The sequence below is a fragment of the Syngnathoides biaculeatus genome, chromosome 5, assembly GCF_019802595.1.
Source record: "Syngnathoides biaculeatus isolate LvHL_M chromosome 5, ASM1980259v1, whole genome shotgun sequence".
Lineage (NCBI taxonomy): Eukaryota > Metazoa > Chordata > Actinopteri > Syngnathiformes > Syngnathidae > Syngnathoides > Syngnathoides biaculeatus.
Genome location: NC_084644.1, coordinates 29,095,410 through 29,113,653, shown reverse-complemented (window position 1 = coordinate 29,113,653; position 18,244 = coordinate 29,095,410). Strand labels below are relative to the sequence as shown.

The 18,244-nt window shown below is 39.3% G+C and overlaps 1 protein-coding gene across 2 annotated transcripts in view; it reads right to left on the bottom strand.

The window, feature by feature from the left end:
* The window catches only part of zbtb7b (zinc finger and BTB domain containing 7B), a 32,914-nt gene extending 15,557 nt beyond the window's left edge, over positions 1-17,357 (bottom strand). The window contains exons 1-3 of one of the 2 annotated variants that reach the window (XM_061821024.1): positions 17,000-17,357; positions 16,723-16,848; positions 15,214-15,295 (exon numbers count right to left, since the gene is read on the bottom strand). The gene's annotated coding sequence lies outside the window, so the exon portion shown is untranslated. The remainder of the gene's footprint in view (positions 1-15,213; positions 15,296-16,722; positions 16,849-16,999) is intronic. The other variant, XM_061821023.1, reaches the window with a different exon arrangement.
* Positions 17,358-18,244: the final 887 nt, after the last annotated feature.

Here is an 18,244-nt window from a genome sequence, read left to right as displayed (position 1 = left end):
TGGAATGTATTTTTATTTATTAACCATTACCTCACGACAGTTCCCCTTTCCCAGCATCATAAATGCTTCGTCTTTCATAAATCAGATGTGACATGCTAATGTACTAAACTATCCGAAACTGTGTTTTCCAGTTTGATAGAAGATAAATGACCCACCCCAGATGAAAAAAAAACATTTTTAAAAATTGCTATGGTCCTAATGCCTAACATTATCTTCCATCTACCAGGAAATAGCCTGCTAATAAACACGCTGGTTAACACATTTTGCTCAGTTAAACTCTTCACTTTGGACTTCCCTTTTTAGTTTTTGTTCTAAATTGCACAGTCTAGAAGTCTTTCTGTAGTGAGCATGCATGAATCAAGACCAGTAATCATTTTTGGAAGAAAGTCATCAGTTCTTTGATTGACAATCAAAACTGGTAAAGTATCAGTGACTTAACCTGTCATCATCCTCAATTGTCCATGAATAGTTTTTCAACTAATATAAAGTTGGATGAATAAATGTTACTTAACTTTTTTTTATCTTTTGTTCTTTGAGTCAGATTTAACTATTTTCCGTGCACCACTTTAAAAAAGCAGTATGGTCTTAAAGTGTGATGTCACATCATCAACCAGGAAGTAACCCGCTAAAACTTTTTTTCCTAATTAATTGGAATGCTTACTCATTCAGTCTTCCATGAAACAGGAAGTGGCCCTCTCACATACCAATGAACAAACTAAAATGGGCATTGATTTTTTTCCTTTTGTCCTGTCTGGTCCTGTAGTTTTACACCATCACAAAAAAAAATTACTTAACAACTTCGGTGATATTTTCTATGTCCGTTTCTTCAATACATAAGAAAAAACATTGCTACAATCGTCAATGGACCGGGAAGTGGTGTGCTAATATGATGAAACACATACAACAAAATTTCTTTTTTTTTTTTTTTTTTAACATCTGTGCTGCATTGAGAGTTATTGTTCACATTTGTGGACGATTTACAACTTTGATTTAAAAAAAAAAAAAAAAGGTTACAAACAACTGTATTACTTGAAATAGAGAAATGATTGCTCACACTGTACAGTAAATGAAACCTTCCTCCACAGACAACTGCACGCAAATACACACACACACACATTAGAACACGTGTGCAAGTGTTTTCGTTAACAACCACTCAATAACTCGGACCCAGTGGATGGAACGCGAAAAGAAGAAGCTCATACCGTTTGTCCTCCACACACTCGCCCTCCTCTCATGGCTTGGCTCCTGCGTCCAAAACTCACACACGCGCTTGACACTTGAGTTGTTTGGGGCTAGTGAGAGAAGTGAAATAGTGGGACACCTCGGAGGAAGAGGAGGGGAGGAGGGAGCAAGGGGAGATGACAGGAGAGGAGACCTTGCACACTTGATTCTCAAGAACCTTCTTAGGACAATTTCAGTGTAACATTTGCACGCTAAGCACACTTGCACAAAATAAAGGTGAAGTTCCTCCTCTTCCCGCTACACTTTACATTTGCATCCCATTAGGAAGAAGCAAAAAAAAAAAAAAAAAAAAAAAAAAAAAACTTCATCCATGGACGCTTTAAATCCTAATTCAATTAAGTCAGCCCCTAATAACATCATAAAAAAATTAAACTTTGTTACTTTTGAGACTAAATTAACTCAAAATGTGCCCAATCAGCCCTTGTCTGTCCTTAAAAGGAATTTGCATTAAACCTGCAGTATGTAACCTTTGTAAAAATAAATAAAAAATAAAATTTTTCAATTTTTCACCCAAGCCACTTCTAGAGATGACACATTGCTGATGATTAATTCATGCTGATCAGCTCCTCTAACGTCTTACTGTAATTGTCAGTATTTGATGTCTAATGTTTAGTAAACCCCGATTTAATTCCCATGCTGGCTCACTGGGTTGGTCTACCAAAAATCAGGAAGCAGAAATGGTGGGACAGAAATAAGATATTTTACTTAGTAATGGGCAGAGCGCGGCCCCTTTCCTATTCCCAAAAGCTCACAATACAATACTTATTGTGTAAATGAAAACAATAATCATGTATGTATGTTTTTTTTTTTTTAGTTGGCCTGTAATAGTAATAATTCTTGCCCACAAACAAACCCTCTTCACGGACTCTTTAGCTGTCCAACAAGGTGCCTGACATAAAATCCAGTCACCAAACAATGCAAGCATAAACAGGAATAATACGAAATAACACACTCTGTTCTGCATTGTACTGCCATCACGAATACAGACAGGGTTCAGTGAAAAAAAGAATGATGACAGCAATCAGCTGTGACCGAATTCCAACACAAACGTACGCTATTGGATGAAGCCATACAGATTTACATTATACATATTTTCCTGTCACTCATTTTTGTGGGCGTGAACATCTTATGTACAAGTATGTTGGATTCTGATGTCCCTTATAACATGAACATTGCAGACATCCACCACGAGTGTGGAGTGGGAACTTATAGGGTAGGGTAAAGAAACACCAAATAATTTGAATATTTTCATAAAAAAATAAATTTAAAATATAAAAAGTTGTGTTCTGATTGAATTCAAATGTTTTAATTAATAATTTAGGGTTCAAACGCAACCATAAAGGATCTAAAATAAAAAATTATTCCAGACATACAGCTGTAATTAAAGTTGACCTCTTACTGACTGCTGAATTACTGAAATGAAATAATTGAGGACTTAAAAGCAAAGACATTGAATATTCTTTAACAGTTAAGTCTGTGACCTGATCTCAACCAAATAGAGCATGTTTTAACAAGAAAAATGTGAAATGCCAGAAAGCAGTAAGTGAATTCCAGAGACACTAATTTGGTAACGTTCATGTAATTAAAACTTCAGGCAGTCATTGACGGCAAATTATTTGTATCCAAATATCAGCAAGAAAGGTTATGTAAGTCTTGGCAATGTCCAAATAATTTTGCACTCTGAAAATGGAAGTACTACAGCATGAAAAGTCCTTAATTCCTGAACAATACCACCACATTTTATTCTTCAATTGAAGCTTAACATCTACACTTGAATCACATTTTAATAGTTTTATTGTAAATCCATTGTGGTGTTGGTAGGTGGGGGGGGGTAGTCGGACTAACTGTAAAAAAACTGAGAATGGTCACGATCACATTGCTATAACAATATACTGTATCTAATGGCAGGCTCAGACTTTTGCAAAGCACTGTAACATTATTTAATGCAATTCCCCTTCCATTAATGTTATGATTGACTGGCTTTAGATCTGTGACTGTCAGAAAAACAATGCCATTGGCAGAGTGGCTTTTAAGGACATATAACAAATAGAACTTTGATTTTACTGTGCAACCAAAATGAATACAATGTATGTAAAATGGGAGGAGTCACTACACATAAAAATGACTACACGATTTAGTGTCATTTTTACATTATTGGAGGATCAAACTTGGAATGGCTGTAAGTGTGGTGTAAAATAAAGTTCTACTACACATTCTGCACATGCACGGGTTTAATAAATACCTCTCAGACAGCATCAATCAAAAGTGATATTTTTTAAGGCACAGTTTTTAATGTAGATTTTGTATACGACATCGTTTGAGTCTCGGATTTGGTGTGCAAGTGTAAGATTTCTGCCGCACTTGCCACAATTAAAAGGGGGGGGGGGAGCACAGGAAGAGTGTTTGGAAAAAGAAAGCATCTGAGATTTAGAATGAAATAAGAGGGGATGCATGAACATGTTCTTAGAAATCACACATGAAAAGTGGTATGCTCATGGGGGAGGAGACGCGAGAAGTGGGTGTTGAGATGCTTGGGGAGATAATGAGGAGGAGAGAGGGGAGACAAGGTTAAGACAGGAAAATCTATTCAGGGGGGCCTCTGGCAATCTGTGTTAGGGAGTACTGTCGACGTGAAACGAGCGCCTAGCAAAGAGTTGAGTTACAGGGCCAAACCAGAGGAAGATAGAAAGAGAAGAGGGGCGACAGAAAAAGAGAAGGGAGAGCAACCGCCAACAACGCAGACATGTCGTCGCATGGCAAACTTTCTTGCAGGTGTTGTGTGTGTGTGTGTGTGTGTGTGTGTCTGTCTGTCTGTCCATGTATGCAGACATTTACTGTAAGAGACCTCGCCATCATTAATGTCACCAAAGATGTGTTTCACAATCGCTTTCAACATCTAATGAGCACATTCTGGCCCCAATGAGTGAGTGAGTGAGTGAGTGAGTGAGTGAGTGAGTGAGGGGGGGATTATATTCGACATCTGACATCAGTTGAGATGTAAGACAAAAATGTTAATTCTCTGTTTAGTTTTGATCTGACCAGTACGTAGACAAAAAAAACATCTTGATTCAAGTGGACGAATGCAGGCCGGCGCAGAAACAGAATTTTATTCATTATTTCCACCAATTTACAATAATCCACAATGCTGAATAACCTCGTCCTGAAGGTGAGATTTATTTAATCCTGTCACCCAGCACCCCAAAAGTTTTCTGTGAAAAATGTACCTCTCAGGATGTTAAACCACAATCATGCATGACATCAAAAAAATAAATGCATTTTGCCTTTGTCTGTTTTTTATTGCTGTCATGCCACGACAAATGGGTGCCAGTGACAGAGGAGAAGTATATGATGACCACGGAATTATTAATGTAACTGAACACGAAAAAGTAAAAGGTCTGGTGGCTCATTTCACTATTAGCAATATGAGCATCGTTAATTCTCCTAACTTTGTGGTAGTTCCATGACAAATGAGGTGAAAATATTATCTGTTTAAACCAACAAAATGAATCATGATTTCAGAATGTATGTTTTTCTTTTTAATTTTGTAAGACTATTTTTAGCATTATTTTTTACTTTTTCCATGTAACCCAGTGTTGACAAACATTTTTTGTCGCAGGTCACCTCGTAGTTATGTTAGGGCCGTTATGACTGTGAACCCACTTAAATGTGTGCTTACACAACAAATTCATGGATAGATAGTTTTAAAATCTGATGGGAGTAAAAATTGTTTAATTAATTTCATTTTAAAAGGGGTGTTTGTAACAAACAAATGCTTGCAATAGCTCAACATTAATAAACATTTAACAGTAACAACAATTTGAAAGCTGTTTTTTTTTTTTTTGGGGGGGGGGCAATACATATGAAGTCAACGCACATGATTTGCTTTCGCCAGAGTCATTAAATGATGTGGTAAGCCGGATGTGGCCTCCAGGACCGGATCCAAACAGCACCCGAGTGAGAAAAAAAAAGTGGCCGAGACACAGTACCGGTATGTCAAAATTAGGGCCCATTTTTGGCTACGTCCCTGCCATACACCTCCACCTGACCCTCCAACTCCACCATAAACCTCAGAATCTGAAACATGAAGTGTGCTGTTTGAAATACAGCAGCAACATATTGTTATTGTTACCAACATTGTACAGTACTCTCTTTTCTTAAAGACCAAGCCATCATATAGAGTCACTGAACTTCATGATATCCACACTTACGTTTTGGTTCAGTTTAGTTACTTATTTGGTGCCATGCACCATTAAAGCTGCTCGGTCCACATGGGCTTATAACACAGAAAAATGAACACTGCGCAGACATCTGCAAGTATAACAAACAAAGTGTGTCCTCTTGCGTTGCAGCCAAGCACTTATAACAAATAATTGCGTCTTTCTTCATCTGACACTGCAAACAAATGTACAACTACATCAGACAAGTTAGAAAATGATATACATCGGACAACAAAACAAAAACAACATCTCATTTTATTTTCTTTAGGTGACACAAACAACATGTCCTCTCCTCCACTGGGACAGAGTGCCAGCATCCCATGTACAGAGCCAGAGGCAGCGTACCAGACCTCAACTGATCATACTGATCTCTGAGTTCTGGTCAAGTTCAATGTGACAAACAGCTCAAGACCAAAGTGATTTTTTTAACTAAATATACTGTAGGTCCTTCAGCTTCTGTTTACACAAGACTTCATTTGACCTTTTGTTCTTCTACCTCCATTACAAAATAAAATTCTTTAATTTCTCAAACATTAAATCTCAATTCATTCCAATAGATAATCTGTAGATCAGCATCAACAACAGAGGAGGCATTCGGATTACAAAAATATGTGCACTTTGGCACCAATTTATTTCATTTCTGTTGTGTTGAGAATTTTTTAAATATTTTTTTATTAAAAATTAGCTACGTTTGTGTGATTTAAATAAAATACAGGTAATCTGGATTAGTCCTTTAAAGTGAGTTGTGGGTGAGGCCCTTCAAAGGCTTATGTATAAGGGCCCAGAATATGGTCCTACGCACCTAGCTACTGGCACCCCAATTTATCACATATTTATCAATGTCGACAACAAAACAGAGAAACCGAACGTTTTTACAAATATATTGAAAAGCCTGCATGGCTGTTATATGTCACAACAGGTTGCCACATCACAGGGAGGGTCTCACTAGTCAGCTGAGTAATTTTAGAAGGACATGTTGCAAATGCGCGTGCGGGCACACACACACACACACACACACACACACACAAACCATACTTTGCAAAGTTAACTCATCCTGATCAGTTTCCTTTTCCAGTATTCAGCAAAGGTAGTCAAATATTTGCAGTGATGGAACGATACATGAAGACACGCACTGCACAAGTTGGAAAAGAAAATGATTATACAACATGTGTGACACAATATCACACCTTCCTCAAGATTTGTCACATGGTGGCACTGACGGGAGGGTCGGGAAAGAGAATCCTCTTCCTGTAAATCCGTGAATTGTGTCCCCAAGATGGAAATTACTGTCTAATGTGGTGAGGAAAAATGTAGCGACCGGTTAGAATTAACTAACGGAGAGCGTGAATCTCAATCACAATGTGCTATTATTGCGATATTTCACTAACGATAACATTATTATGAAATAGTGATTGTGTGATAACCATCCACCCATTTTCTTAGCCGCTTATCCTAACAAGGGTCGCAGGACTTCTGGAGCCAATCGCAGCTATAAACAGGCAGGAGGCAGGGTACACCCTGAACTGGTTGCCGGCCAATCACAGGTCACATAGAGACAATCACACCTAGGGGCAACTTCGAGTCCACAATGAATGCATGTTTCGGGTTGCGGGAGGAAACTGGAGTGCCCGGAGAAAACCCACGCAGGTTAGAGGATAACAGGCAAACTCCACAAAGGCGGAACCGGGATTTGAACCTCAGTACTCAAAACTGTGAGGCGAATGCCCTAACAGTTACACCACTGTGCGACATCAAATATGAAGCAAAAAAATGTAAACACTGAGGTTTTTGTGTCAATCGGTATTTCAGTATCGCTATTTCTGTTTCACTAACATAACTGCACGGAATCGATTCACATACTGTACAAAATGTATAGAAGATGCACATTGTACACAGAGTATACAAAATAAATTAGGAAACAATTATACAACAGGCAGTACGGTGGACAACAGATTAACACGTTCACATAGTTCTGAGGAGCCTGGTTGAAATCCGGCCTTGCATGTGTGGGGTTTGCATGTTTTCCCCATGCCTGTGTGTGTTTCCTCCGGGTACTCTGGCTTCCTCCCACATCCCAAAAAAAATGCATGGCAGGTTGATTAAAGACTAAATTGCCCATAAGCAATATGAGTGCGAATGCTTGTTTGTTTCTATATGCCCTGCAATTGGCTGGTGATCAGTACAGGGTGTACCCCGCTTCTCGTCTAAAAGTTAACTGGAATAGGCTTCAGGATGCCTGCGACCCTAGTGAGGATAAGCAGTACAGAAAATGAATGAAGGAAAGAAAGAATGAATTATACAACAATAGCATTATTATTCTGTAATTTATTTTTTAAATTCATTTCAGTTATTCAGGGTGAACATCTTATGTAAGGGTGAGCTCCAGCCTCTCCCATCTAACTTGGGGCAAGAGGTAGGTCATATCCTGGACTGGCCTCCAGCCAATTTTAGGGCACATACAGTATTGACAAAATATCTGATGATGACAATGTCATCATGGACAATTTAGATTCTCGAATGAAACTAAAACTGAAAATGTTTTTCCCAATGTGGGAAAACAACGGAGTCGCTGGAGAAAACACAGACGAGATTAGAACGCAGAACCACTTTCGACTTTGAGGCAGACTCAACAACCCTCTGCGGCAACGTGCCTTTTCCTTACAATATTACTATAAAATGCACCACGAAGAAAATGTTAATTTAAATTTTCAGGGAAATGTAAGTCTCATTTTTCATAAATATCACATTTAGTCAGCAACTCACGCTTCAGGATGTATACATAGAGGGACAAATACTAAGCAGATACAAGTCTCCGATTTTTATTCCTCACAGCTTTTATCATTGCATTACCAACAGGAATCTGTGTTAGTCTGACAGAAGGCTACAAGAACAAGTCACTGATTTTGACCAGAAAGATGTTACTGGAAACGCAAACAGCAAAGTAACATGACTTAGTCTCAATGTCAATGTCTTCAATGTCCTAAACCTCCACTTTGTTTTGTTTTTTTAACGGAATTGCCGGCTAAAGTAGAACAGAGGAGTTGATGACTTCAAAATACCTCGAAGTCCCATTGCTGACGTCCTATCTGTACATCTTTTGACAGTGAATCTAAATTTAACGGAATAATTAACAATCAATTCTACAAAAACCTGAAATAATTCAAGGATTACAATGTATGTTGCTGGTTGTTTTTTTTTTTTTTTTATGCTTGCCAAAACAAAATTAAGAGAGTGGCAGGTTAAACTCAACCTAATAAAATGAGATTTTGCTGATCGGTTAGATGTTGTTGACTGCCCATGGAGGAATTATAGTTTCACATCACATTGAAACATCAAACTCCCAGTAAAATGTAATATTGTAAAATGACAATACAGTAATCCCTCTCCACTTCACGGGTAACCTATCGCGGATTCAGTGCATCGCGGATTCTACCAAAAAAAAAAAAAAAAAAAAGTTGGATCGCTACATACTAATCCGCCATTCCCGGCACGATGACATGGACCAATGACGTAAACTAAATAAATACATAAAATTTAATAAAAACGCCAGCATATATTAGTACAGTACTGTAGCGGGAAGCCACATTGATAGGGTATAATGCTGCATCCCCAGCAAGATGACAAGGATCTATGAAGCAAAAAAAAAAACATTTACCTCTACTTTGTGGTTTTTCCACTTTTCACGGGTGGGTCTGGTACCAATTACTTTACATACATACTGTATATTTGAAGATAACATGCAGTAATAATGTACAGGAAGACCATATTGCAATATTGATATTGCCCACGCCTACAACCTAAATGTAAAGAAGCAATCAAAAGGGTATTTTTCTTCCTCAGAGAGAGGACAAAGTGCAGCTCTTTGGAGTTCCCCTTAGACTTGTGACATAAGGTGGGGGTCACTTTCAACTGTGGGGGTGACTTGCTTCTTGCGTTTGGGTGTTTCTATCTTCTCATTTTCCCTGAAGTTCACCTCCTTATGATAAGCGTCGCTCAAAAGTGCTGGCTGTCTTACTAGAAGAGTTGAATCACGATCTGCAGAGGAGTCACAGGACTGTGGTGGTCGAGAGCGGAGGAGGTAGCTCCGAACCGCCCCGTGACTGAAAATGAGGAAATGGTAGGCGCACAACTTCCTCTATTGACACACATTGAGTGGGGGAAAGACTCAACTGTAGCATAGTGGACTGAAAAACCCCTCACCCCTCCTGATCCCCCCCCCACACACACACACACACACACACGCACACACACCCACACACAAATCAATGAGCACCTGTTAGAAATGCATCGTCCATCACATCACTAGGCAAGAACAAATGACTTTAATTGATGAGAATAATTCTTTGATTAACTTATTAGTTATTGTGCATGAATGCATGCTAAAATCGCCGTCTTTCTCTTACATCACACCATCCAGTGAAACTGGATGATTAAAAAAACAATACTAATCACAATTTCGGCATTTCTTGGAAGACTGTTCATGTGCGTGTTAGTATAACCCGCATCCCAAATCACTGCTTCAGCACTCCACAGACACATGGTAGTCACCAGTCCAGTCACTAGCAGACCCATGATCACAGGATTTGTTACACCATGGTGTCCGAGGGCAAACACTCACACATGCAAAGTTAGTCACTGTCTTTTGCTAAGTGGAAATTTAAACATACACACAGCAATGTTAATGGAATTGTAATGTTTGGGAAGTACAGTATAGAGTTTGTGCACCTATCTGACCGAAATCACGTGACTGGCCATATTGCCGGTCAAACAAAGCATTGTTCAATCCTAAGTCCGTTGAGACGAAACAAAAATACAGCTTGTAGAATGATGGCCAGAGTTTTTTTCCGATACCGTTAAACATTTAGAAGATGACAATAGATGAAGGTTCGTAGAAAAATAAGAAACACCTGGCATAGAGGACCCATATTTAATGCCGAAGTCGATGTTTTCGCTGATAAGAAATTGGACTGTTAATTCGCTTCCGCTTGTATTGGGCAACTGGATATACACATGGATCTGGTGAGTAAGTCATCGAGATTTACACAGAAAAGTTTGAAAGCATATAAAAGTCTGGACGCACACAAATATTTCGTTGCTGGATCTGTTCTCAACGAGGAGAAGGCTCGTGAACGCGGCAGTGTATTCGGCTACACGTTAACCTTTGCCGAAATCCATCGATCTTTTCAGCTGGTCTTTAATACAAATACCAATATTTAAATAAATGACCCCTGGTTTTACACAAACCGCATTCATTAACTATGATTGGAAAATGGGGAGTCGGCTCCTCCATAGACAGAAGCGTATTGCGGCCACACGCACGCACACACATCTAAACCTCTCTCCAACTGACGTTTCTCTTTAAATACGCATTGTTCTCCCATGGGTCAACTTGGCATTATAAATACTTTGTAATTTGATATGAAGAATAATTCCTACCTGAAATGAAGTGATCGCTACACAGGTGTGTGTATTTGGTTGGGCACCATCCATCTCCGTTTAATTCACGAAATCCATCAATCTTTTCTGGTCTTTTCAGCTGGTATGCTATAGAAGGATCTCTTTGAATATTTGTCTCGTCTGTTGTGACAACCTACAGCACAACCGTTCTCAGGCATTGTAAATATTCTCCGATTCAATGTCTCCCACAATGTCAAGTAGCTCTGTTTGACCGGCAATATGGTGCCATGAAAATTGTGACGTCACATGCACAAGCTCTTTTGTAGAGGAAATGCCCAATTCTTTTTTCTGTTGCTATGCATGGGCAAAATAATCAATGAATTGTGGAAATGATTTTCAATCAATCACGTCTTGAGGCATCTGAGGCATAGTGGAATTTGTCTAAAGAAGAGCAGCGTGAGATCAGTTTATTTGAAACTTTAGCCATGCTATGGCATAACTCCTCTTGGAAGCATTATTCTGCTCAGGACACCATTGACAGGGAAATGTGAAATCAGAACATTCAGAGAGACTTTTCTATTAGTTTCAAATAATATTGAAACAATTTGTGGACTAAATGATTGTTAGAAATGTCTGCATAGCTGAGCTACCAAAATCTGTAGACCTCCACGCCCATAGATGGCACTGATCCACTTTAAGCCTTTTTAGTTTGGGACTATTTGCCGTTGAACAATTATCTCAAAGAACCTAAATATATCAAAAACATCTGAATGATGATTCAGTGTTGTATATCGGATGTCCTCATTGTGGCCTTTCATAACTACAGCTGAATACATCCTGGAATGGTCCCCAGTCAATCACAAAAAATAACTTTCATAATCACGTTTATGCCTACTGAAGGTTTTTTTTTTGCGAGGAGTTTTGAGTATTCACAAGTCAACAATATGGGCCAGCAAATTAAAACTTTCATGAAAATAACAACTGACAACATTAGGGTTAAATAGAGATGACTAAAGAACAAATTTCCTGTGCACGCATGCATTTTCATGACAATAAAGGTAATTCTTGTAATCCATGTAATCATTTCAATTCATTTCAATTGAATTGAGTTTTTATGATTTCAGCTTGAAAAGTGGCTTTATCTGATGCAAGAGATGGAGTTTTGGGTGAGACAGAACCTGTTGTACAATATGGAAAACATTTTTAATTTTAACACATTCATTCATATTTTTAATGTAATTTAATAAAGCTCCATTATCTATTAATTATAAATAATAAATTATGAAGATCCAAAATATACTAATGTGTTCACATATTAGGTAAATGCGCAGGTTTGGCACAGACACTAAAGCCTTTTGAATCATTAAAGCAAGTATACTAATAATTGTACAAGTGTAGTTTTTGGATCAATTCCTGGATCCTCTTTAAAAGCTGAGAGCGTGGGCTGCCCTCAAACCACACAAGAGTTAACTTCCAGGCTGCCTATGAAATATTCAAGTGCTCCACCACTTTGTCCATCTCCAGCGGCATGGTTTTGTTTTTTCAGGCAGCCCTGCCCCTGCAGCAGAAGCCCCGCCTAGTCTACATCGCCACAGCAGTTAAATGGACGCATTTGAGTGTGGTCAGCGTAACGGCGGCGCAGAAAGCCACTCTTTTTCACAGCTCATCTTTTGAGTCAAAGCACAGAAAAAAAAAAAAAACAAGACGGTTGGCAATGGTATAATATTATGAGTGGGAGGGGTGGGGGGGGTCATGTCTTCAAGGCTAACAAAACTCTCATCTCTGTCATAAAACTGTAACAAGGGACTGAATTTTGCCTCTTGTCCCCATTTATACATTTACTCATGAGCAGCTTCACGTATAAACTGGAAGCTTAGCGAGGCATTACATTTAAGTATAGACAGTGCACTGTAATGAGATGCATTACAAGAGCTATGTTTCCAATTGTTTTGATTGATTTGACGCTATTTATTCAACCATATGATATAATATCATTGTAATTGTGCAGAAAAGCGATGACTCATACCAAGAGTTGTTTCTCATATTTTGATTACCATATTTAGCTACAGCGTGTTTAAAAAAATATTAGCACAGCAAAACATTAGAAATAGAGGTGCAACAATGAATCGACAAACAAACGACTTAATCAATTTAAAATCGACCACAGGGGTGGCTGTGGCTCAGTTGGTGGAGAGTGTCATCCAGTAACTGAAGACTTCACAGTTCAAACGCCGGCTCCGACTATCTACTGTAAAAGTGTCCCAGGGCAAGACATTCTCCCCTAAATTTCTCCCAGTGGACCTAACATGTCAGGAGCCACACAATAGGGTATGAATAACTTTTTCAACTAATCAATAAACTGATTTCCATCCTTCATTCAAAAACAGAAGACTATTTTAAATTGGCAGTACAGAAAAATGCACTAAGAAGTTGCTGCATGAACATCCCCGAGTCCTTAAAGCAATAAAGTATGAATAATTTGGGGGGAAAAACAGCCACAATGTTTATGTCAAATAGCATGGCAATAGGTCACAGACAAACACACAAAAACACATAAATGTATGCAGGACAATATCTGCTAAATATATACATTTTAAATTAAAGTGCACAAGAACTGAGCAGGTAAATTTGCTCATTAACATTCTTAAAAGACTTCAAGTAAAAATCCTTTCTTAGTTATAATTAGGCTTTACACGATGAGGATTCTTCACCGATTAGCATGTTTAAAAAAACGACAACCAATCATCGATCCCATCACAAGATGGCGTAATGAGTCTATTTAAATGACCCGTTTGTTTACTGTATATACTTGTGTATTTATTTGTTCAAAATATATATACTTACGATAAATAATGTATCTTTGTTCATCTATTTAAGCCAATGAGGCATGGAGACAGACAGAATAAAATAATGGTCTTCTATTAGATGGCAGTAACTTCACAGAGCAATTAATGGATCTACTTTTTTAACATTTTTGTTTGTTGGTGTGTCTTGAGATTTTTCAGTTGGCAAGTATGTGTCTTGGCTCCAAAAAGATTGCTCTGATCAATGCATGTTTACAAATAACCACAAGCATTAGCATTAGCTTGCTACGCTACGATTTGATGGCTTACAAGCCGTATCGCATTAAAAGTACATGAACACACTTCAAGCAAGCCTCACACGAACGACCACCGGTGAACACAACACAGCTTTTTCCCCTATTTTCTTCTTATAATACAGCCGTCAAAGGTCAATGATCATATAAAAAAAAAAACGATACGGTGATATCGGAAAACGAGATTTTATTGCAGTAGTCTGACACAGTGCAATCATGAAAGAGCACATTTATCCTGTAAAATGATCCGCGCATTACGTGTTGTCTCTCAGCCACCTTGTCTCTGTAATTGCGCAGAGACTCCCGCTTCGGTTCTCGAATGTCCCCGTTCTCGAACAAATCGGTTTCCGAACGAAAATTTCGAGATTTTTTTTTTTTGCTTCTGTTTTCGAATGAAAATCGGTACTCGAACGACCCCAACAAAACCCGGAAATAACAGAATGCGCGCGGCCAGACCAGCTGACCCACACCGTGCTCTATTGTGAATTCCCACTCGCCGAAAAAAATCTGAAAATAACAGAACGCGGCAGCCAAACCAGCTGACCCACGACGCGCTTCGTTGTCAATTCCCACCGCCGAAAAAAACCCGGAAATAACAGAACGCGTGTGGCGGATGATTCGGAATTCGAACAAATCGGTTTTCGAACTGCCTTCTAAAGCAGATTGTGGTCGAGTACCGAGGCTCTAATGTAACTTTATTAGCAGTCAGATATTTACAGAATTATGTCTAAAGACATGACAAAAATATATATAAATACTACTTTATAAAAATAACCTAGCCACGATGGAGCTGATCAATGACATCATTAATCGGATCCGCGAATTATGACATCATTAATCGGATCCGCGAATTATGACATCAAAACTGATCAGTAAAAAAATGCCAAATTTTAGACCATCCAATCAGGCTGATCAATTCAGCATAAAGTGTAGCAGTTATACTTTTGGACATGTATTAGTATTTCCATTAAATCACGTGACATGTTGATATGTTACATAAGAATGGTGTAATCATGTACCCCACCCCTTCAACCTCCAAATTGTTATGACATGCATTCATTTGAAAGTACATGTTGAAAAGCGATGTCAACATGTGGTTGTCATTCCATTGCTGAGTAGGGAGTTGGAGACTGAACCCACATCTAAAAGATGCAAACCACCTTCATATACCATAGTTTCTGAAGACGTCAGCCTGCATTCATACTAAATAATTAAAAATCATGAGCAGTCTGTGTTCATGAAAAGAAGCATGACGCCCACCTGGTGTCCATAAACAGCGGAGAGAATGGATTGTTTTCCGTCTCACTTCCTTTTGTTGTCGTCTCAGCTGAGTGCATACAATCTGAAGAAATAAATACAATTTAGCTTGAGAATTTTATCATTTTCAGCTTGTTTTAAATACCATAAAAAGAAAATAAGGTGGCTACGAAGGCTGTGAATTCTAAGAACTAGTGCGTAAAATAACGCACTCACTCTCAGATGATAACATCTGTAACTTGGGGATTGGAGAAGTGGGGTGATTCTACTAAAGTACGTCAACCACATCCTGTATCAACTTAAGAGATAAACGTAAGTAAGGTCAACACCGGCCTTTCAAAGCTGTGCTTTTATATTCTGTATATTTTTAATTGGTTAGCACATCTGCCTCAAAGTTACGAGGACCGTGGTTCAAATGCAGCCTCTCCGGTGGGGAGTTCCTATGTTCTCCACGTGCCTGCGTGGTTTTTTTCCGGGTACTCCGCTTTCTTCACAGATCCTTAAAACATCCAGTGTAGGATAATTGAAGTCTCTAAATTCTCCATGGGTGTGAAAGTGTGCACGATTGGTTGTTTTATATATGCCCTAGGATTGGCTGGCGACCAGTTCAGGGTATACCCCGCCTTTTGTCCGTTAATGGCTGGGATAGGCTCCAACACGCCCACAAACCTAGTGAGAATAAGCGGAACGGAAGATGAATATTTTTAATTGTGTTCTACTTCAGTAGGCGGTGTAGGGCATGCTACAGAAAACGCAGCCTACTTCAGACTCCACATACTGTATATCGTTAAAGAATTGATGAAAAAATTGCTCAGTAGTGATGACACATTCTGATATCCTTGGAATGTTTAAAAATGTTGTGAGGTTTATCATGTTGCGACTTTATATTTTGCTACCTGGTAAAATCACTGTTCATAATTAAATACAATTTAAAACCCACTGAGCAACTTTCAATTTCTGTGGTAATATCAAGGGCTACTCATGTGATTCTTGGGGGGGGTTCCCTGTGGGCACTATATTGGTAAGTTCTCAGTTTGTTGGGATTTGTAGTTTACAAACATTTTAGATTGATCTAAAGATAGATCTGAGCTGACACAAGGAGTCACGTGAGGTGGATATGAGGTGGTACTGTACTTGCATGGGCGTCTCTAGACTGAAGCAAACAGTGTGTGTGTGTGTGTGTCCAAAGCAGGGGAAACCAAACCCAAGCCAGTCGAGCTTGTTGGGCCGGTCTGTCAGAGGGGCGAGCAGGCCTCCCCACCTTTTCAAGCACGCACAAAACACAGGGTGTGCCCCGGTTATGAAGAGAATGATGATGATGAGGAGGAGGGGGAGGATGGGGAAGAGACCACCCACTGACATATGGCTAAATCCCCCCTGCGTGCACGACAGGCAGGTGACGTGCGTGAGAGCAGGTTAGGTTTTGGATATCAGCCCACGTCTTCTATAATTAGTCAGCACACAAATGGACTCCGTGACCCCGCTCCCTCCCTTTATCTCTCCACCTCTCACCTGGCCGACACACGTATGATCCAAACCCACGCCCGCATCACGCAACGGCGCACACGACCTCTACCAGGGAATAGGAAATGGACCCGTGACGTGGTTTGCTAGTCTTCCCCTGACCCCGTTCAGAGGCTGAGGAGAAGGAACGGGAGGGAAGTTACAGCGCGGGCATATCCATACATACCGTATATATATGTACTGAACATATTTGCAAGACATAAACATTTATCAAGGCGAAGGTACAAGAATGAACACAAGCAAAGTGTTGAATGTTAGGGCTCACCTGTGTCACCTGTCCTGTGACTCGTCGCCTCCCACCGCTCACTTCCTGGTTCGTGTGGACCCACACTGACTGCGTTTTCCTTGTTTATAAGTTATTTTTTTACGATGTCTTGAATAAATAATTGTAATCCACTTGTGAAGTCCACAGCCTCCCACTGTTTCACTTCGTGTCACAAGTTGGTCCCACGGTGTCGTCTCTGCACCGCCGGTCAAACACCCCACCCCCTCGCCGGTGACTGCCTCCTCTGGCCCAGTCAAACTCCTCCAGTTCCGCCCTCCGAGAACCAGGAAGCGGCTTGGCCTACTTTACGCCCAGTCAGGCGCCGATTGGCTTCGGCGGCCCGGGTCGTGCTGGTGGGCAGGACCCGGGGACAAGCCGAGGAGAGGGGAGGAGAGGGGAGGGGAGGCTGACGGCGTCCGATTGACAAGCGGCGTGATGACATGTAAAGTGGGTGGTGATCAAACGCAATTAACGCAATCAATTTGATCTCAAATTACAATATTATTTGGTTAAAAAATGACTTTAAAATCATAAGACGAAGAGGTTGTTATATCAAATGAGAAATGCCAGGTACAATGTTGTTATGTTACACGTCAGATAATACAAAGGTATGAATGTACTGTACATTTCAAATATAAATTGAGACAGAGGTTTTAATAAACGATTCCAATAATATACGTATCGTTCTCCTGTGAAATATATAAAGAAACGTATGAATCTTTAACACTAATGTGTTTAAAAAAAAAAAAAAAACTAGTGATCTGAAAAACCTTGGGGCTCGAGATTTTAGCTCTTACCTTGTTGAACCAGTTTCAAACTTCCAGAACTTTTTTTTTAATCTTTATCCTATTTTCAAAAGGCTCGCAACAATGATAAACTTCCTCAACACATAAACGGACAGAAAATGTAATTATTGGCCAAGAGCCAAGGATTCCCCCTCCAAAAATGAAAAAATTGTAGTTGGTAAAATACATGAAATTACCATTGGAATGGATGGAAAATATAAGCCATTATGATGGGTTATATATAATGTTGTTGTTTTGTTTTTTGATGGATTTGAAAAAAAGGATTTTGCCGAGTTTTCCATCTGGAAATATCTGAGAATTTGTTCTACTATACCTGTATGATGTCTTCTTTAGTAATGTAACATTTTCATTTTCTTGTAATGTAAATTTCCACAAGGAGTATTAGTGCCTGAGTAAAACAGAAAAACATTTACAATTAAGAAAGATTTAAAGTCACAGT